At 46.5% G+C, this 21661-nt stretch overlaps 1 long non-coding RNA gene across 1 annotated transcript in view; it reads left to right on the top strand.

Annotated features, from left to right (window-relative positions):
• The first annotated feature begins 7525 nt into the window (after positions 1–7525).
• Positions 7526–21661, top strand: part of LOC144785457 (uncharacterized) — an 87768-nt gene continuing 73632 nt past the window's right edge. Inside the window, exons 1-3 of the long non-coding RNA XR_013601904.1 lie at positions 7526–7656; positions 8505–8568; positions 8739–8766. This is a non-coding gene — a long non-coding RNA (uncharacterized LOC144785457). The remainder of the gene's footprint in view (positions 7657–8504; positions 8569–8738; positions 8767–21661) is intronic.

Here is a 21661-nt window from a genome sequence, read left to right as displayed (position 1 = left end):
TTAATATATTGGCACTACGCCACCACATGAAGGGCTCAGCATGGCAGTCCTATTTGTAAATACTCTACAAAGATGTCATGGGGTAAGTCACCCAGTCAGCTAGAATAAGTGTGGCTTGTATTATCGCCTGTGGCCACGTGGAACATTGCTACATTCTCTTTGCAGACTGTCTTCACTGGCATTCGATCCAGTGCCAGCAGCTTGATGTCTGCTGCTCCTCCTGGACTCAGTTGCAGGGGGTGTTACACTGCTGTGACTTGTTGTCTCCTCACTGTCCCCCACATCACCTGCACCAGTATTGGCAGCCTGATTATTTAGAAGCACTTCAAGTGCAGTGGTAACTTTCACAAGCCCCCTTGACACATCACGGCTGCATTGTGCCATCCCTTCCTGCATGGCCACGGAATACCTTCAGAGCAGAGAAGTGGTAGTGGAGAGGAGGTTCACCACCTTTGTATGATTCTCCATTTTCTGCCTCTCCCTGTGCCGTGCCATCCTGTCCTCATCAAGCTTGCTGCACAGCAGCCTCATTGACTGGGGCATGTCCCTCATGCCCTCAGCAATGTCCATCATGCCCTCAGCCAGTGTTGTGTTCATTAAGCAGATGCCCTTCTTTATATTGTGCATGTTTGCTGTCATGTGTCTCATCTGCCACTGAACTGATTGGATTGCTTTCCCTTGAAGGCGCTGGACCTTTAACATGTTTGCCTCCAGACCTGCAAACACACCATGCTCCTCACCCTGCAAAGGTGGACTGGGTTCCCTAGCCCTGCGGCGTCTGGCACCTGTATGTGATCGCTCTGTGGGGGACTGTGATCCTGCATTATTGCCATCCACTGGCACCGTTGACTGTTCTCCACCCCTGCAGTCTTCCAGAGACGACTTCAACTCTTGGAGTCTGGCAACTGCATGCCTCCTGGGTCTTGATAATGCCGGTGGTGACGCTGCTGGTGATGCAGGTGGTGGTGTTGATGCCGGTGGTGGTGGTGATGTCGGTGGTGGTGGTGATGCTGGTGGTGGTTTTGTGGTGTGACCTGCAGTTGAAATGGCCTCCTCCGTTCTCTCCCTCCAGGGTGCCTTTCCTGCCTTGACATGTGCAGACCTGCACAATGTCTCGCCTGTGGACACAAATTGTACATTAGTTCACTTGTCTGGCAGCATTTTGAAAAAATAAATTTTCATGTCTGCCAATCTATCTGACTGTCCTCTGCTTGCTTATCACTGAGGTGTGTCACATGCCTTTGTGTTCAGTGGGATGACTGTTATGATAGGTGTTACACTGACTACATCTCCCATAATGCATTTGCTGGATTTTACTAAAACATGTATCGGAGTGGGATTCAGAGTGCCTCATTGGGGAATGGGGTCAGGGAGTGGGGGGTGCAGATTGGTGTGCATGCATCTTACCTTGTCTGTTGCCAGCTCTGGCTGAGCTGTCTGCATCCCGGATCCCGCTGTTGCTCTCAGGCTCAATGGTAGACTCCACCAGCAGTTCCAATGCAGTCAGTGCAGGTGCTCTATTTCTTCCTCCACCTGTCAGGCTGGCTTGTTTTTTTCTTTCGGCCATCTTCTTTTTTGCCTGGCTCCTGACGTCGTACCACCTTTTCTTGAGTACGTCTATTTCACGGTGGGTCACTCCAATGGCATTTACATGTTCCTGTATTAAAGTCCATATTTTTCTTTTCTGGGATTCTGGCACTTTCAGTGGCTGTTTCCCAAACAGCTTTGTGTGTTCTCTTGCCACCTCCTCAATCAGGACCTCCAGCTCCCTTTCACTAAATGTGAGCTTTCTTTTCCTTTCTGCACCTTCATTTTCACTCTCCTTGTTGGCCATTCTGCAGTTTGTGTCAGGAAACTTTCTTTCAGTTGCTCCTGTGTTCTCCCCTGCACTAATAATACACCTCCAGAAAGGAGAAAGAAGGGTCCAAGGGAAAGTTTAAAGACCAAACCGCAGATTTAATCCCCAATACAATTAATCACAACTACAAAGAAATCTGGTGGTCTAAAAAGGGTGAGCAAACATCGAATTATCAAAACACAGATTAGACGTAGAAACCAAGCACATATCCACTCTTATCCATAGTCAAGTGCGCACAAAAATTAGGAGACCTTCGCGGAATGATAAGATGTCCATCAGCTACCAAGAGAGGTCAGTGTCATGACTTGGATATCCTTCCCTCCTACCACTACTCCTCCAGAGCCCTGGAAGAAGTATGTGGATCTGATTGCAAACAGATCACATGAAATACAGAGGAGGGTGCGAGCACAAGGAAGAAGAGGATTGCTTGGTCATCTATTATCTTCTTTTCTGGAATGGATATCAACTGGCTTGGGTGAAGGAATTGTAGGTGAACTGCATGTGAGTGAGTATAAAAAGGATTTGGAAGAGAGAAATTCCTTTAATCACAATGATTGCTGCCAATCCTGTTAAAATGGTGCAAAAGCGGATTTAAACCAATAGGCTGCTTTACAAAATGGTCAACTAGATTCAGCATCTAGGGCCCTTCGCTCAGGCTTTCTTCAGGACCTAATTCTAAGATTGCTACTGCATTCTTTCAAAAAGTGAAGGTGTGCTACAAATAACCAACAAAGTTCAACCTTTTTGTGTGAAATGTACCTCATTACAAGCGGAATGTTCTTCACACCTGCAAAAGATAAGCACATACATCCTTGTTGTAAACTGATAACCCAATTTCAAATTGCTCACAGAAAATATATATGATGCTATGCTGCTAAATAAAGCTGCTAAATAATATTAGGTTGCAAGTAGATCACAAAGGATTTGTTCATTGCACCGCTGTTCACAGCACTTGAGCTGGTGCACTCACCTGCTTTGTGTGAGATATAGAACTCACCTCACCCGGTAACAACTCAGGTATAGGAGACCCCGCCCTGTAGGGAAGAAAATAAAATATAATATCTATTAAGGGTACATGACACAGTTCTCTCTGCCCTGTAGTTTGAGACAAAGTGCTATGCTTAATGGATGGACTGCTTTTTATACACGAAGGAAAACACCTAAGAACCCCTCTCAGAAGACAGGCATGTTAAGTAGTCTGGTCATCTTTTGTTCTCACTTTAGAGTAACTTTGAGATGTCACCAAATGATTTATAGTCATAACATGTATAACAGTTTCTAAAAAACGGTTTAGAAAACAATTTAAAAGGACATCACTAATTAAATTGATTCTAGCACTCAAGTGCTGTTCGTTTAGACCTGTAAAACATGTATATTGGGCGTTTCAGGTCTCTTAAAACAAAGCAAAAGATGCCCTGTATATAATTTGTATCTATTACCACTGTAATCTCAATGGTGATTTGGAAAAAGTCACATTGTATACTCTATCTATAGCTCTGCGTTTCCAATAAGCATCCACAGTGAGAGAAGTATATGTACACATAATCAAGAGTGTTAAGTCTACTATAGTCAGTACTTTAGTTGTTGATAGTGGTTGATTCATTTAAATGCTTTGAAAAAGTGTCTCTAGCCTTTATTGAAACAGATGCTGTGTCAAGCAATAATGCAGTTGGGTAGCTAGAGTGTGTTAAATGAGTGCCAATGCTGTCTGTCAAAGTAGTACGGCCGGTCTACTTTAAAATTAGAGAGCCTGGATGGGCAATTACGCGTGGTGTAAAACGACAAAAACATTTAAAATATGCAGCAGCCTACGAAAAGCTAATAAAGAGCTGAAGAGAAACCTACACTGGCGAGTGAAGTACAACGCGCTATGCTAACTCACCTCTCCGTCGGTGCCTCAGACTCTCCTGCATCAGTGGGAGGTACCGAGGCACTTTGCTAACAGGTTTTTAGGTCGAGCTAGAATACACAAGCGAAGCTTGTGTCTAGCTCGACAACTATAGTCATCCGTCTCCTGGGAATCTGAGACAGGGGCCGGGCACGAGCGTCGACTTCACCTCGTGGGCGCGCACGCCCAGCCCGGCGCTGTGCCCGTCCCCTGCCTCAGATTCCCCGCAACCACACACACACGCAGGCACGCACACAGACACACACACGCAGGCAGGCATACAAACACACAGGCTGGCACGCACACACACACACACACACACACGCACGAACCCCCTCCCCCACCACCAGCACCACCACCACTCACGGGCTCACGCGCATACACACGCGCGCGCACACATAGATGCACACAGACACACATATCCCCCCCTTCACTCACCGTGCTCTTTTGTCACGTCGCCTCGCTGCGCTCCTTTTCTCCGGCGCATCTCCACACGAGGGGCACTTCTCTGGATTTTCACGCTACCGCGGGGCTTTCCCTCCCTGATGGGAGCCCCGCATCAACGAGCAACACCGGCCTCTTCCGGCCGCGTCACAGGCCCCGCCCATGTCACGGGCAAGGATGCCTGACTTCCTGGTTTCGCCCCCGCCGGCAACACTGCTTCTTCAGCAGTGGCGTAACATGGACGGGCTGCTTGTTTTAATTTAATATCCTTTTCGCTGCAACGCCAAACTTCAGGGGTCAAGGTGCTTGCGTGGCTTTAGGTCAGAGTGAGCAAATTAGCATATTTCTACCCTTTTGACGTAATGAAGGGGCAGGTGCCCGGGTTCGAGTACAGGTCTCAGCTCCCAGGTGTACCAAAAACTAGGCGGCTTGAAGCCTCCTGGACTGCTCGAAGGGCGGGACGGGGTGCTCTGCAGAACACGATACATACTCATTTTCCAAATAGCAGAGGAAAGCCGTACCCGTGCACAGATCATGCCACCAAACGTATGTCGCTGCCGCATACATTTCTGAGCTCAAGGAAGGGAGCATCTGGACAGGAGGGTGCAGGGCCCGGCAGCTCAGCTTCATGCCAGAGACATTATATGCGCGTTCTTGACATTTTTTGAGCGAATATTTCACCGGAGGGGCATACACTGCGTCACAGCCTGTCAACTGAACCGCAAGTCAAGACTGGTCGCCGTGGTCTGTTATTAAGCACAGCAGCTACTGGTGCGGCGGAGAGAGTGCTCGACACATCCCTTTGGGTGATGCAAGATCCCCTTCCTCCCCCCCGCGGTTCTACCGGAGCGCCCCATGTGTGACCCACGTTACCCCCTTCTTGTGCAGGATAGGGACCCACACAACTGGACCCGAGCTCCTCAGATGTGTCCTTGCTCATGGCACTACCTTCTGTTTCAGCAGTGAGCTGCTGTCTCCACCGACACCACCATACACAATTATTTGATATTGTGGTACCAATTATGTCACTCCCACACAACGCCTCGCCATGGGTAGTAAGCGCTATACAAAGGGATTCATTACAATCCTATTTACACCCGAATTGGGTTTTGATGTTTTGCGGCTACTAACGCACTCAGGGGCGTTTCCCTGTAAGATTTTTGTTCGGAAATAACGTAACGGAATTGGTGATGGAGAACCACACCATTCTGAGTTTTAGCACACTGGACCTTGCGGAAACAGGAGGAATTAGTGCTTCCGCCTCTTTCGCAAGATGCGGACCTCAGAATGATGGAGTAATACTGCACCTAGTAAATATTCCATCTCCCTGTTTAGCAATATCATAGACTGACAACTACAGAAACGCCATTGCAGCACCCCCTCACCCTCACATCCCCTCACCCTCCCTCAGACCCTCACTCTCACCCCCCTCACCCTCACACCCCCTCACCCTCACTCTCCCTTACACCCTCTCAACCTCACCCTCACACACCCTCTCACCCACCCTCACACCCCGCACCCCCACCACCCTCACCCTCGCACACCCCCTCACCCTCACACACACCCTCACCCTCACACCCCCTCACCCTCACACCCCTACCCTCACCCCCTCACCGACTCACACCCTTTCACACCCTCACCCTCACACACCCTCACATCCCCTCACCCTCACACCCCCTCACTCTCGCACCCACTCACCCTCACACCCCCTCATCCTCGCACCCCCTCACCCTCATACTCCCTCACACCCTCACCCTCACACCCCCTCACCTTCACACACCCTCTCACCCTCACACCCTCACCCTCACACACCCTCACCCTCTCACCCTCACACACTCTCTCACCCTCATGCCCCCTCTCACCCTCACACCCCCTCTCACCCTCATGCCCCCTCTCACCCTCACACCCCCTCACCCTCACACCCCCTCACCCGCACATCCCCTCACCCTCACACATCCTCACCCACCCTCACTCACCCTCTCACCCTCACACACCCTCTCACCCTCACACCCCCTCTCACCCTCACACCACCTCACCCTCACACCCCCTCACCCTCAAACACCCTCACACCCCCTCACCCTCAAACACCCTCACACCCCCTCACCCTCACATCCCCTCACTCATCCTCACCCTCACACACCCTCACCCTTGCACAGCCTGACACACCCTCACTCACCCTCACACCCTCACCCTCACACCCCCTCACCCTCACCCACCCTCACGTAAATAAACACATATTGCATTACAAATGCTATAGGTGTCACATTTGCGTAAGTTATAACTATTGGCATTGTAAATGACAACGCATTTAATTTCGCTATTTTCACACAACATAAATAAAAAAATTGTAATTTACAATACCAATAGCTCAAACTTTCCTAATGTGAGACCTATTGCATTGCAAATGCTTGTTTAACTGGTTTCTGCTTGTGCCATCTTCGCCCATTCACGCGATCCGGAACTACAGAATGATGTATTGAAACCAGGAAACCGAATTTCCTCGAATTTGACATGTGCGATGAGTCACGTGCTAACTTTAGAAAGGACTACAATCTATTATCTATTAGGAAGAGGCACTGTACTTGGCTTTAGCCCTGTCTCTCTGCTCCAACTGCAAAATAGCGTGAGGTACTTAATATAACAATACAATTGCCAATATTACTAAATACCAAAAGAAACCATATAATAACAATGTGACATCGTTGCAATACATATACTATATTTTCAGCACCAGCACTAAAGGAGAGGCTTCGAAAGGCGCCTTGGCTCTCCGGTCCATAAATTTCCATTTTATGACATGTAATAGAGGATAAGGTACTGAATATATGAATACAGTTGTCTATAATTACATGAAACTGACCAGCTAGTAATTAGAAATATAAACAGAATGCATAATGAATTTGGAAAATGATAAATGCATATAAACTAAATTGTTTGCCACTGAGTTATAAATACATAGAACTGGTGGGATTAATCCAATTCGATAATGACCTTTGCACAACAAGATATAGAAGAAGCCCTGTTAAATGGGAGATTGCACCAGACATTCAATATATAACAGGATCGGGTAAAATAGACGATTAAAATGATTATTTCCGGGTTAAGCGAGACAAGAATGTAGTCATTGGAACTATTTCATGTGACTAGCCACCCTTTTTTGAAAAGTCATGTCTCCCACTTATAAACGATCGGAGATAACAAGCGAAACAAACGCTACAGTGCGCGAAAACTACAACCCCCAGATAGAATAATACAAGATTGTAGTCCTTTCTGAAGTTAGTATGTGACGCATGGCGCATATCAAATTCGAGGAACTACGGTTTCCTGGTTTCAATACATCCTTCTGTAGTTCCAGATCGTGCGAATGGGCGAAGATGGCACAAGCAGAAAATAGTTAAAAAACCTGTTAGCAAAGTGCCTCGGTACCTCCCACTGACTCAGGAGAGTCCGAGGAACCGACGGACAGGTGAGTTAGCGTAGCGTGCGTTGTACTTCACACGTCTGTGTAGGTTTCTCTTCAGCTCTTTATTAGCTTTTTGTAGGCTGCTGCATATTTTTAATGTTATGTCATTTTACACCACACGCAATTGCCCATCCAGGCTCTCTAATTTCAAGGTCGACTGGCCGGGCTACTTTGACAGACAGCATTGGCACTCATTTAACACGCTCTAGCTACCGAACTGCATTATTGCTTGACACGGCATCTGTTTCAATAAAGGCTAGAGACGCTTTTTCAAAGCATTTAAATTAATCAACCGCTATCAACAACTAAAGTACTGACTATAGTAGACCTAACACTCTAGATTATGTGTACATATACTTCTCTTACTGTGGATGCTTATTGGAAATGCAGAGCTATAGATAGAGTATACAATGTGACTTTTTCCAAATCACCATTGAGATTTCAGTAGTACTAGATACACATTATATACAGGGCGCCTTTTGTTTTGTTTTGAGAGACCTGAAACGCCCAATATACATGTTTTACAGATCTAAACTAACAGCACTTGAGTGCTAGAAGCAATTTAATTAGCGATGTCCTTTTAAATTGTTTTCTAAACCGTTTTTTAGAAACTGTTTTACATATTATGACTATAAATCGTTTGGTGACAACTCCCAGTTTCTCTAAAGTGAGAACAAAAGATGACCAGACACTTAACATACCTGTCTTCTGAGAGGGGTTCTTAGGTGTTTTCCTTTGTGTATAAAAAGCAGTCCATCCATTAAGCATAGCACTTTGTCTCAGACTACAGGGCGGAGAGAACTGTGTCATATACCCCTAATAGATATTATATTTTCTTTACTTCCCTACAGGGCGGGGTCTCCTATACCTGAGTTGTTACCGGGTGAGGTGAGGTCTACATCTCACACAAAGCAGGTGAGTGCACCAGCTCAAGTGCTGTGAACGGCGGTGCAATTAAAAAATCATTTGTGATCTACATGCAAGCTAATATTATTTAGCAGCATATCATCATACATATTTTCTGTGAGCGATTTGAAATTAGGTTATCAGTTTACAACAAGGGTGTATGTGCTTATCTTTTGCAGGTGTGAAGAACACTCCGCTTGTAATGAGGTACGTTTCACACAAAAAGGTTATACTTTGTTGATTATTTTTAGCACACCTTCACTTTTTGAAAGAATGCAGTAGCAGTCTTAGAATTAGATCCTGAAGAAAGCCGGGGCGAAGGGGCCTAGAGGCTGAAACTAGTTGACCATTTTGTAAAGCAGCCTATTTGTTTAAAGCCGCTTTTGCACTATTTTAATAGGATTGGCAGCGATATTTGTGATTAAAGGAATTTCTCTCTTCCGAATCCTTTTTAATCTCACTCACATGCACTGCACTTACAATTCCATCACCCAAGCCAGTTGATCCACAGGATTTTTCTCAGCCATTTTAAAATGACGAAGCAAGTGGAGGATACTTTGACCGCTTGTTGCCTCATTGTTAGTTGGTCATCGACAATGATGCCAAGGTTACGGGCGGATTGCACAGGAAGCGGGGGAGATCCCATCTGGGAAGGCCAATGTTGAGGGCCCCAGAGGGTTTTGTTGTTACCGAAAAGGAGGAGTTTGGTTTTCCCGCCGTTAAGTTTTAATTTATTGGCGTGCAGCCAGCCGGCAATGTTTGTTAACCCAGAACAGAGCGTAGAGGTGTTGTACTTGGTTTTGGCCGAAAGTGAGAAAATAATCTGGGTATCGTCGGCGTAAGAATATACCTTGAGCCCGGCTTGCTCAGATATTCTAGCCAGAGGGCTGACATATATATTAAAGAGCAAGGGACTCCATACTGAGAAACATGGACTTTGGAGCTAGAAGTAGGGGAAAAAACTTGGAAGGTCCTATTTAAAAGGAAGCTGGATAGCCACTTGAGTGCAAGGCCAGTGATACCACAAGATTGGAGGGTGTTTAGGAGGATGGTATGGGAGACAGTATCGAATGCGGCATTTAAATCAAGAAGAATAAGTGCCACGGTTTCTCCTTTATCGACCTGTAGGCGAATATTTTCAGTGACACCCAGCAATGTTGTTTCCGTGGAAAAGCCAGCCCTAAAACCGGACTGGGAGTTGTGACGGACATTATGCATCTCCGCAAAGTTTGTACGCTGGACATTAATATACTTCTCCAGGATTTTCGAGAGAGTAGGGAGAAGGGAGATAGGGCGGAAGTTAGATGAAAAACCCTTCACTGGACCCAGCCTCCCCTGGCAATTTCAGACCTATCTCCAGTATCCTGCTACTAGCCAAAGTATTGGAGAAGTGTGTTCAACAGCAACTTAGCCAACACATCAACAACTTCCATCTACTAGATAACTTTCAATCTGGTTTCAGACCAGGGCACAGCACCGAAACTGCTAGGCTCCACATCGTGGACGATGCCCTCCTAGCCCTAGACCAAGGCAAAACCTGCCTTCTAATCCTCCTTGATCTATCCTCCGCCTTCGATACGGTCAACCATGAAAAATTACTTGAACGCCTCAGACTCAGGATGGGTCTGGATGGCGTGGTACTAGATTGGTTCAGGTCCTTCCTCCACAACCGCTCTCAGAGATTCCTCATCGACGGCAAACTATCAGCTCCCACCCCGGTCACTGTCGGAGTCCCCCAAGGTTCAACCCTCTCCCCCACCCTCTTTAACCTTTACCTAGAGCCACTCACTGAAGTTCTCCGTTCCGCCAACATCTCCTACCATATGTATGCGGACGACACCCAATTATACATCAACATCTCCTCGCTCAATGAGATCCTCTCCCTGAACGAGACCCTGAAATTAACTGTCCAATGGCTAGCCAAACACCAACTCAAACTGAATGCAAAGAAAACTGAATTTCTCCTAATCTCCCCATCAAAAGCCAACCCGGAGACTCAGACCTGGATTAAGGCTATCACAGTCCTGAACTGCCCACTGACCGTTGTGGACTCTGCCAAATCCCTGAGCATTATCCTCGACAGTAATCTCAATATGAGAGACCACATTAACTCGATGGCCAAAGCAGCCAGGTTCCACTTGAGCTACCTCTGGAAGCTGAAACCTTTCATCGATGCACCGGACTTAAAAATGGCAGTTCAAGCACTTGTCATCTCCAGACTGGAATACGGCTGTTCCACCCTCACAGGATTACCTAAAACCTCCTTAGCGCCTCTAAAAGCCTGCCTCAACGCGGCTGCCAGACTACTCACAGGTACCAGGAAGTTTGACCACATCTCTCCTCACATGAAGGCGCTGAACTGGCTCCCCCTGGAAGCCAGAATCCAGTTGAAATTGGCCTGCACTATACACAAGGCCCTATACACAAACTCCCCTGCTTATTTGGCAGAGAAACTAGTGATATCCGGGGGAAGCAGGAACTCCAGGTCCGCCAGAAACCTCCTGCTCCAACCTGCCACCTTTAAAAAAAAAAAGAACCTACAACAGGGCGTTCACCGGAGTAGCACCAAGAATTTGGAACTCTCTTCCACCCTCCATCAGGAAAATCCCTCTTCTAGCATGCTTAAAAAATGAGACCAAAACCTTCCTCATGGGTTAAATTCCTCGCCTAAGACCTGCCCTCAACCACCCCATTGAGCGGGCTACTCCATGACTACTGCCTCCCTTATCACCAACTGCCCTCGACGAGAACATTTGGAACCTTGTTTTTGCTTCTGACTTTGACGATGACTGTAACCATATTTGTTGTTCTTGTTTGTCCCTGCACCTTATTCATTTTGTTTGTTCAACAATGTATACCTTGTAAAGGGCTCTGATACCCTCACGGGTCACGTTCGCGCTCTATAAAACACAAAAATAAAATAAAATAAATAAAAAATAAAATAGATGGAACCTCTGGGTCCGAGTTTGCTTTTTTCAACAGGGGCACGATCATGGCATGTTTCCAGGCTGCCGGTACTTTAGCTTCGGATAAAGAAGTATTCAATAACTCCATAATTAAATTAAGTGTGGAATGATTGAAAGTTTGAAAAACTGAAGTGGGGAATGGATCATTAGGGGACCCTGATTTGATGCTACTCAGGATGTTACGAAATGTAGTAGCATCAAGTAGAGTCCATTTATTTAGGTCAATGCTATTATAAGTTAATGTGGTTTCCTGAGGGGGATGTTTATTTGGGAGACCATCGGCTGGAGGAGTTGTTAAGGTAGAAGCCTGTTTATCAAAATAAGCATAAATAGTAGCGATTTTGTTGAAAAAGAAATCCGCAAGTTCATCACATTGTTTAGAGTCGAGGCAAGGGGGTTTAGGCTGACAGGTGGCACCAGAGAGTTCTTTGACAACTTTAAAAAGTACTTTGGGGCAGTTTTGAGCTTCTAAGATAGTTAGATTTGGCGTGCTCGGCCCGAGCGTTGTTACAGAGCAGATGGTAATTGCTGAGGGCTGATTTGTACAAAGATTTCATTTTAGGGTCATAGTATTTGCGCCAATGTTTCTCTAGGTTTTTACATTTGGTTTTTTCTTGTTTGAGTGCTTCAGAGAACCACGTAGCAGGAGGGTAATGATTGTTGTATTTCTTTTTAGACAGAGGTAGGCAGGAGTCAATAGATGAGCTAAGCCAGTGATGAATGACCGCTTCTTCATCCAAAGTATTAATAGAAGCTACTGGTCTGGTGTTCTCAAGGCAGAGGTTAAATTTGTCTACATCCAAGTTTTTCCAATTACTGCCGTTTCTGGACCCAGGTGGGAATAAAGAATTTTTCAGAGGTTGCTCATATTTAATTTGGAATTCGATCAAGAAATGATCGGACCAGAGAATAGGGATGGCAGGTTTGCATAAAACGGTGGTGAGTTTAGAAAAGATCGGATCAAGCAAATTTCCTGCTTTATGCGTGGGACCAGAGTTATGGAGGGTGATATTCAGAGCAGCTAAGACCGCTATAAGATTGACACTAGTAAGTTTGGAGTTATTGTTAAGGTGTATGTTGAGGTCACCCACGATCAAGAAGTTGGTAGCCTTAAGTAAAAGCTGGGCTATGCGATCAGGGAATGAGGCAGCCCAGGAACTGACTGGTCCTGGGGGGCGATAGATAAGAGCTCCTGAAATGGTGAAATTAGGTGAGAGCAACAATTTAGAAAGACCAGCTTCACAGTCAGGGAAGTCAAGATCATCCAATTTACATTTATAGTTGTTTTTAAAAATGATTGCTATCCCTCCTCCTTCTTTGCCAACACGGTTTCTACCCAGAAAGGTGTAGATTGGGGGGAGAGCAATAGCAATATCTGGGCCAGAACTAGCACTTAGCCATGTCTCGGTAAAAAAGACAGCATCTGGTTGAGAGCCAGAGAGTAGATAATAGATGTCTCTTTTATGTCTTTGAAGTGCTCTACAGTTCAGGCTAAAGAAGGTAAATTCTGAGAGATGTGTCGCATTTTTATTCAGATGGAAGGTCTGTGCAGGATCTACAATGCTCTTTTTAGGTCGAAGCTACCGTCTCACTGCGAAGCAGTGGGGGGGCGGAGCCGAGATTTCATGACTTTAACAGTGGAGCTTTATTCCCACCTCTTTCTTCCATTGGCTAGCTTCGTAAATAGAGCCTAGCCATTGGAAGAGATGTGTGTCAATTACTATTTTCCCCGCCTTGATGCGATTCGTGGGCGTTTCTGTCTCTTTTTTTAAGTCCCGCCCCTTTTTCATCGTCATTCAGAGGTGGGCGTTTACTTCTTGTTTTTTTTTGGCGGCGCTTTTGTTTTGCCATTTCCCCCGACCGCCGCTGGAGGAAGGTTGTGCTGCCCGCCCGCCCGCCCCCCCTCTCGTTGTGCTCCTCGAGCCCCAGAGGCTGCTGACGTCGCCCAGCTGCCTAGAACGCCCCCGCAGTACCTGGGCACCTATCTTCACCCGCAGAGCCCCCACCGCTGGAAAAGACAGGCTGCGCACACCCAGAGGCTGCTGACATCGCTTCTCCCAGCCTACTCCTCTTTTCAGCCCCCCACCACTGGACATCGAAGCCGGAACTTCCGGTCTCCCCCCCGGTTCTAATTTTAGGCAGATTCCGGTGAAATGCCCGTATCGGTAATTGCTGCGTTATGTTTCCATATGGTGGGTGAAAATGGAAGGACAGGAAAGTGGTGTGTGTTATTTTCAAAAGGCAGCATTCAAATCGGCTGCTCCTATGTTTGCCTCGTTACCCGCATTCACAGTCTCAGCAGAGCTAAACAAACAGAGGTTCTCGGGTGCCGGGTTTGGCGTTGGTCTGTGCCTCTGACACTGCCTCTGCAGCGCCCGGCTCACAAACTTGTTGCCAGTTTGTTTCCAGCGAGTAAAATAAAAAAACAGTATACCTTAAGGGTCAGACCTTGTTGTTCATGACTCCGCCCCTCGTGTCTCCACCCATTTTTGTGGGTTCTCGGGGTACGGTTTCCCTTTCCAGCACTCCATAGTAGAAAAACATACATGAAATCCCGCATACCCATGTGTACACAGAAAGAGACCCGGTTATACAGCCGGACAAACACACTGGTACTGACTGAGGTGAGCATGCACGAACGGGCGTTGAGTAAAACAAAACTAGCAATGCGCTTTTTTTCAGACCTCCCCCGTCGACTTGATGGGGGTGCCGAGCGAGGATAACGCAGCTCTGTTCCCATCATGGGCTTAATTCCGCTTCCTCTTCCCGGGGGTGTTTACTGGAATTGTGGGGTGTGTGGAATGGATGAGTCATGGAGAGGGGTGCCCTAGGTGTGGAGGTCGGGGTGCATCTTATTATAATACCCCGCTCCCGCCGCAGCCGGACAGCATCTTGTACTTATTTCACTGAGCTGCAGAGGCCAGCCCCCTCCCCAGGAAAAGGTGATGCACCTCTGGAGTATTTCTGGTTTAAATGACAGTTTTGGGTCTAGTGTTTTTGTTTTTCCTTTTACCACACAAGTGAGTGTTTCCCATTAGCAATGAGGAGATGGGGATATACTTTCCAACTCATCTCTCCAGCCCCCACCCGCCTCCCTCCGGCATGTAGTAGTGCGGAGGGGTATTTTCAAGCACAGCATCACGTTAAACATCTAATTGAAGTTCAATCGCTAGAGATCTTGAATGGGCAGGAGGTGCTGAAACAAACTGGGAGCCGATAGGTTTTTGCAGGAATCTCTGGCGGTCACAGAACTTCGGGATCCTGGCCCAGGCAGCGTGTATTGTTGGCTGGCTGAGCCTTCAAGAAATGACTGTCCTGGAGAATGGAAAACAAGTGCGCTTGTCTAGAATTGCGTCGGTAGTCGTTAAAACTGGGGTGGGGGGTGGGGTGGGGTGAACAAGGTGGTGAACAAGGTGGTGGGAGAAACAGGAGTAAAGAGGGGCTTGGGACACCTTGAAGATTCTGAGAGAAGGGGAAAGAGGCAGGAGCCCGGGGGCACGAGGGATGAGTATGACCCGGACTTCACAGATCACATCACAGCGTGCATGCGCAGTAGTCGGACTTCAAGGAAGTTGGGAGTGGGATATAGTACATAACCGGGACCTGCAAAGGGGTGTGAGGCTAAAATACGGGCTCTTCACTGGTAGGGGAGGTCACTTGCTGGTTTAAAGTTCAATACCTGTCATCTGTCTTTATCCCAATCGCTCTCTTCACCTTTCCCTGTACACTGGACCCACTGATAAGGATCGCTGTAAATGGGGGAGGATAGGGGTCAGCGAGATGCCCTTATATTCTGAAGTTTCTGTGTTACATGGGGAAAGTTGGCGAGCAAGACCAGACGTACCAAGGGGAGACAACTCACTCGTGGACGCCCCCCCCCCCACCCCACCCCCTCCTGCTTTCAGGTGGACTGGTTGAGAAGCTTAGCACCGTAATCAGAAGAGAAGACAAACTCGTTCCCACAGGAGCCGTACAAGCTGGCGGAACAGCTGCGGCATATTTAAAGATGAGCTGCTTCACACAGGAGTGATGTGGATCTGCCTTTATCTCTTAACACTTGGCTTTGATTAAGGGAGTAAATTAGGCATGTTTTTCCTTTCTTTTGCACTTTAGGGTTACACAATATTTGGTGTTTTTCCTCCTATTTAGCGATTACGCTATTGGCAATGTAAATGACAATGCCATTTATTTATGAATAAAAAAAAAAAACACCCCAAAAAAAATGTCATGAGCAATGCCAATGGCTCTACCTTTAATAATGCCGAGACCATTGCATTGTAAATGCTTGTTTATATTAGGTATGGAAGGTGATATGGGAAACCCACAGCCATAACAGTGTAGAGGGCTTAGATCACAATTCAGGGGAACATCATACGTGCAGTAGCTGTACCGGAGGGACAGAAGGGCTTCACATGTGTATTTAAGAGGACCGGGCTGAAATTGAGCAGGGGTTCTGGACCCAGGCCCCTTCCGGCCGTGGACGGGCGAAGATGGGGAGGTAATTTAGTACTCTGTGGCCAGTGTAGCCCAGTGTAGCCCGCAGCACTAGCCCGCCGACCTCCACTCCCCCAAGATGGCGCACGTGAAAGAGATCTCACGTCCCCAGTCAGCCCTCAATAGGCCGCATGGAGAACGCGAGACCTGCAGGGGAAGCGAGTGCCGCAGGTGAGATGACAGAAAAAGATATTTTAAAATGAGCAAAGAATTACAATTTAAAAATGCGTACCTATGATTCCCGGCTTTCCGCCTCAGGTATCACTCTAGTAATGAGCGCTGGCGTTCTGTGCTCTATAAGTACTCTGTGGCCAGTGTAGCCCAGTGTAGCCCGCCGACCTTCACTCCCCCAAGATGGCGCCCGTGAAAGAGATCCCACGACCCCAGTCAGCCCTCAATCGGCCGCATGGAGAACGCGAGACCTGCAGGGGAAGCGAGTGCAGCAGGTGAGATGACAGAAAAAGATATTTTAAAATGAGCAAAGAATTACAATTTAAAAATGCGTCCCTATGATTCCTGGATTTCCGCCTCAGGTATCACTCTAGTAATGAGCGCTGGCGTTCTGGGCTCTATAAGTACTCTATGGCCAGTGTAGCCCAGTGTAGCCCGCCGACCTCCACTCCCCCAAGATGGCGCCAGTGAAAGAGATTCCACGTCCCCAGTCAGCGCTCAATCGGCCGCATGGAGAACGCGAGACCTGCAGGGGAAGCGAGTGCAGCAGGTGAGATGACAGAAAAAGATATTTTAAAATTAGCAAAGAATTACAATTTTAAAATGCGTCCCTATGATTCCCGGCTTTCCGCATCAGGTATCACTCTAGTAATGAGCGCTGGCGTTCTGGACTCTATAAGTACTCTATGGCCAGTGTAGCCCAGTGTAGCTCGCAGCACTAGCCCGCCGACCTCCACTCCCCCAAGATGGCGCCCGTGAAAGAGATCCCACATCCCCAGCCAGCCCGCAATCAGCTGCATGGAGAACGCTAGACCTGCAGGGGAAGCGAGTGCAGCAGGTGAGATGACCATCCAATCCACATACTTCCCCCAGGGCTCTGGATGAGTAGTGGTAAGAGGGAAGGATATCCAAGTGATGACACTGACCTTTCTTGGTAGTTGATGGACATCCTATCATTCCGCGAAGGTCTCCTCTTTTTTGTCCGCACTTGACTATGGATAAGTGTGGATAGGTGCTTGGTTTCTTCGTCTCCTCTGTGTTGTGATAATTCGATTTTTGCTCACCCTTTTTAGACCCCCAGATTTCTTTGTAGTTCTCTGCACTCCCTGCCTCTCCAGCAGATTCTGATTCAGTGCAGCTGCTTGGGTGTGTCCACTTCCTGGTTGGGAGGTGGTGTGGATGCATAGGATTGGCTGATTCCTCAATCGCAGGGATTTATTTTTCCGAATGTTACCAAATCGGTAAAAATTACAGATTTTTTACCTACATCAGAAATACCAATTTCTTTATGCCGAATCGGTGAAATTCGGTATTAAGAAATCGGTATTTCCCATTTACCTACATCTGGCCCTTAGTTATATTAAATGTAATCACCCCAGAAGGCTGTGCATTATCCCATTGCTGTATATCTCTTCATAAGGAGTAATGCCTACCGGGCTGAAAATCAGTGGAACTGTGGGTGATGCATGGGTGTCATAAGTCACCCTCTTCCCTGGCTCCCCCATATCTGTACAGAAATGCAAAAGATAGAGCATCTTTGCCATTCTCACGGACATGTTAACCTCCCAAACAGCACTCACCATGTGAGAGGAGAGTATCTTGAGATGCAGGGGATGGGAAGGGGGGCCTTAATCCCATTACCTCCCGAAGCATTACAGTGCTTCTGAGGAGGCGTGGCCATTGATGTGGGGGGTGGTGATTTGGGTAGGTCACTGCCCATGAGCCACTCTAACCCCTCTATAATAGAGAAACCCACGCTTCAAAGGCTGCCGCTAATGTCCTAGGGAGGTTGCAAAACCCCAATGGAAATTAGCTGTGCTTAGCCTCCACACAATGTGAGTTGGAAACGCTCTCAGCAGGGATTTTCAACTCACATCAGCTTCTATTCTGTGATAGCAGCTCCTCACCATATGACCACCAGATAGAAGATGATAACGGTGGCACCATGTGAGTTGGCAGGTCGGTTCTCATGAGGTGCTCTGACTGAGTCACTGCCAGCATGGTGCCTACATTGTTATCCCATTCTACAACAGGGAGGAGAAAGCCTGGGACTAAGGCAGATGGTGGGGTGTGCCAGGATTCCAGCCAACATTTGAATCTAAAGGAAGGAGGGAGGTTCTGAGAGAGGTGAGGAAATGTTGCAGAATGGCAGTGATTTTTCTTTAAAAGGTTTTGAAAGAAGAAGGCAAGACATCCAGGAAGGAGGTGTTTGAAGCATAAGCATCCCAGATTTTTTTTATTTTGTGAATGGCAAAGGGAGCAAGTCTTAGAGACGAAGAAGAAGATAAGGGAGGTTCTAGTTAATGACTCCCTTACAACTAGGGTGACCTGATTAAGAACCAAATAACGGAAAGATGGCAGATATAAAAGTAGGACCAAAGTCTGTAGACTTACTTCCATATCTGTCCTGTCCTGGTTTTTGCATATATATATATAATACACTACACACTTTTAAATGTGTGCACACACATATGTGTGTTTTGCATGTCTTGGTGTGTGCAAATATATATATAGACATACACAAACATATATAAGGGTACAGTTACAATGATACATTTTCTTAACATTATGTATGGCAGGACATCCACCCTATGCCTCCTGCCAGTCTCCCCACCCTGTCTTCCCTTAATTGCCTAATGTTTTCATTCTTCCGAACAACCCATGTAAGGGGAGCATGCCTTCCAGTCCCCCTTAAAATGGCATTACCTGGCCTTTGTCCCAAAAATGAAGAAATATGTTGGGACACTGAGATAGTCCACCAAAAACCGAGACTGTCCAGGGAAAACAGGGACGTCTGGGCACTCCACTCACAACTTTTTTCCAGTTTACATATTGTCTACGGTATCCTTTCACCGGGTGGTAGTCTTTGGGGTACAGTCAAAAACTGTTAAAAATTCTGGAATCATTAAAATTTAGAAAAGGGCACTTTTCATTCTCTATTTTAGGACTAGATCACCATGCCATGCTGCTCTGTTGATTGGTTACTGGTAACTCTTTGCATTTGCATCCTAAAGGAGTATTCATGTTTTTTTCAGTTCCATTGGGATGTTAGTGTAATGTAAGTAAATGTTATTCTGTTGTGGACCAGATGGAATCACTTTTTTAGTTAGATACTTGAAGTCAAACCAGATGCCTTGCTATGGAACACTGTAGTTAATTGTGATCAACGCATGTATGTCAAAACATTGATTGACTCGATATAACATTATGAGTAAATCACTATGTAGTCATCGCAGCCAAATTAGTAGGACTACCGAATGGAAAGGCAAAAATGCTTTGCTAGACAGTATGGTCATTAGTTTTGCAACAGACACATCACCAGTCAACATTTGAACAAGTGTTTCTCACATATGTAAGTGATATAGGCTGTATAATCTTACCTCACACACTCTAAAGTGAGTACAGTACCGACAGTAGTAGTACAGGCTTCCCTAAAACATGAGTGATATAGGGAGGACAGCAGCAGATTAATTTCTACTCATACACACAAAAGTAGAGCACAATAGCAGCCGTTCAAGTTGTACAAGCCCCACAGAACAGGTCTGTGAGATGGTGGGTTGGTATATGCTGTCCACTAATTAAAGTGGGCACCTTGTACCAGGCCACACGACACTTATGATGTCTGAGGTCAAAGATAACCTTATTGAAAACTATAGTAGTGGTAGCTATTGAGAGCAGCCTTCAGGTTTAATCTTGAAGGAATGTAAAACAGCTTGTTTTACCAGAATATCACCTCCTAAATGATTAAATGAAAGGAGAACCACACAGTGTTTGTATAAAAGGATGTGTTTATTAATATAATACTCTCTACTAGTCTCTATACAAGACTAGGGCACAAAGCACACAATGCTGAATCAATAGAATATTTGTAAATAGCAAAATACACAGCGGGCTCCAGGGGGAGACCGAACCATATACTAAACAAATTGTATAACAACAATGACTTCAATAGACACAGTGCCTAGAGCACGTAGAATTGCTGGGACCCCAACCCCTGGTCAAGAAAATTCCATCATTTCTCCAGGACACCAGAGATGTACTCCGTCTGATAGACAACATTGAAGGGAGGGAGGGTGTTGACTTGCTGCTAACATTAGATGTGGAAGCATTATACACCAATATTCCACAACAAGCCACCCTTGAAGCTGTAGAATCCACCCTCCGACAAGAAGAGTGGTCCTCCCCTACCCCGATCTCCTTCATCATGGCATGCGCAAGTATAGCCCTCACCGAAAACTTTTTTCAATATGGAACCCAATTATACCACCAGATCCAAGGGACTTCCATGGGTTCAACATTTGCTCCTAGTCTAGCCTGTATTTACATGGCTACTTTTGAGGAGAACACAATCAGTACCCCACAGAACCCATTCCTGGGAAACATCACACTCTGGCGTCGCTTCATTGACGATATCCTAATTTTTTGGAGGGGTGACCGTATGACATGTGAGGCCTTTTGTACTTAGATAAATGGACAGAACCCCTATCTCAAGTTTACAGGGACTATTTCTGACACCTCCATCCCCTTCTTAGACCTCAGAATCAATCTAGAGGCTGATGGTCTAAACACCACTCTGTACCGCAAGAACACAGACAGAAACAGCTTACTTCTGTACAATAGCCACCATCCGAAAGCACTGAGGGACAATCTACCTTTCGGCCAATTTTTGCGTATTCGCAGGAATTGTACCACCAACACTGACTTCAAACAAGAAGCCTCCACCCTGCAACACAAACTTAGAGACAGGGGCTACCCCTCTAGACTGATAAAAAACTCCTACCAAAGGGCTGCAAATAACCCTAGGGAGACACTATTGGAGACTAGAGAGAAAGACCCCGATGATGTTATCACCTGTGTGACCACATTCACAAAGAATTCTGCCTTCATCAAAAAGACCATTAACGGACATTGGAACATCATTAACTCCGGTGGTTTGAGCTTCCCACGCCCAAGATTTGCTTTTAAGCGTACATCGAATTTGAAGGATGCCTTGGTCCATACTAGACCTAAAAAACTGAATGCAAACAATCAGAGCACCCTGTGGGATCTCCCTCCAGTAGTTGGCCATTTCCCTTGCGGTGGTTGTACAGTATGTCCACAAACTAGTGTTACAAAAGAGATCCAGCTATCTGACACATTCACCTGGCAGTTGCGTAGGCATACCAATTGTAATAGCGCCAAATGCATTTATCTCCTCACGTGTCCCTGTAACCTACAATACATTGGAATGACAATGCGACAGATAAAGTTGCGTATCCAAGAACACAAAAGCAACATAAGATGCCTTAGAACTAACACTAGACTATACCAACACTATACACAAATGGGACACACAGCCGACAGCATTCGCTGGCTGGTTATAGAATGCCATCCAGGAATCACTAAAACTGGCTTGTTCAGGATTGAACAAAGGTGGGTCCATCGCATCAAACTGGACACACTGGGTCTAAATGACGCTGTGCCCTGGTCAT

Source organism: Lissotriton helveticus, chromosome 10, assembly GCF_964261635.1.
Source record: "Lissotriton helveticus chromosome 10, aLisHel1.1, whole genome shotgun sequence".
Taxonomy (NCBI): Eukaryota; Metazoa; Chordata; class Amphibia; order Caudata; family Salamandridae; genus Lissotriton; species Lissotriton helveticus.
This window is presented reverse-complemented; position numbering and strand designations above follow the sequence as displayed.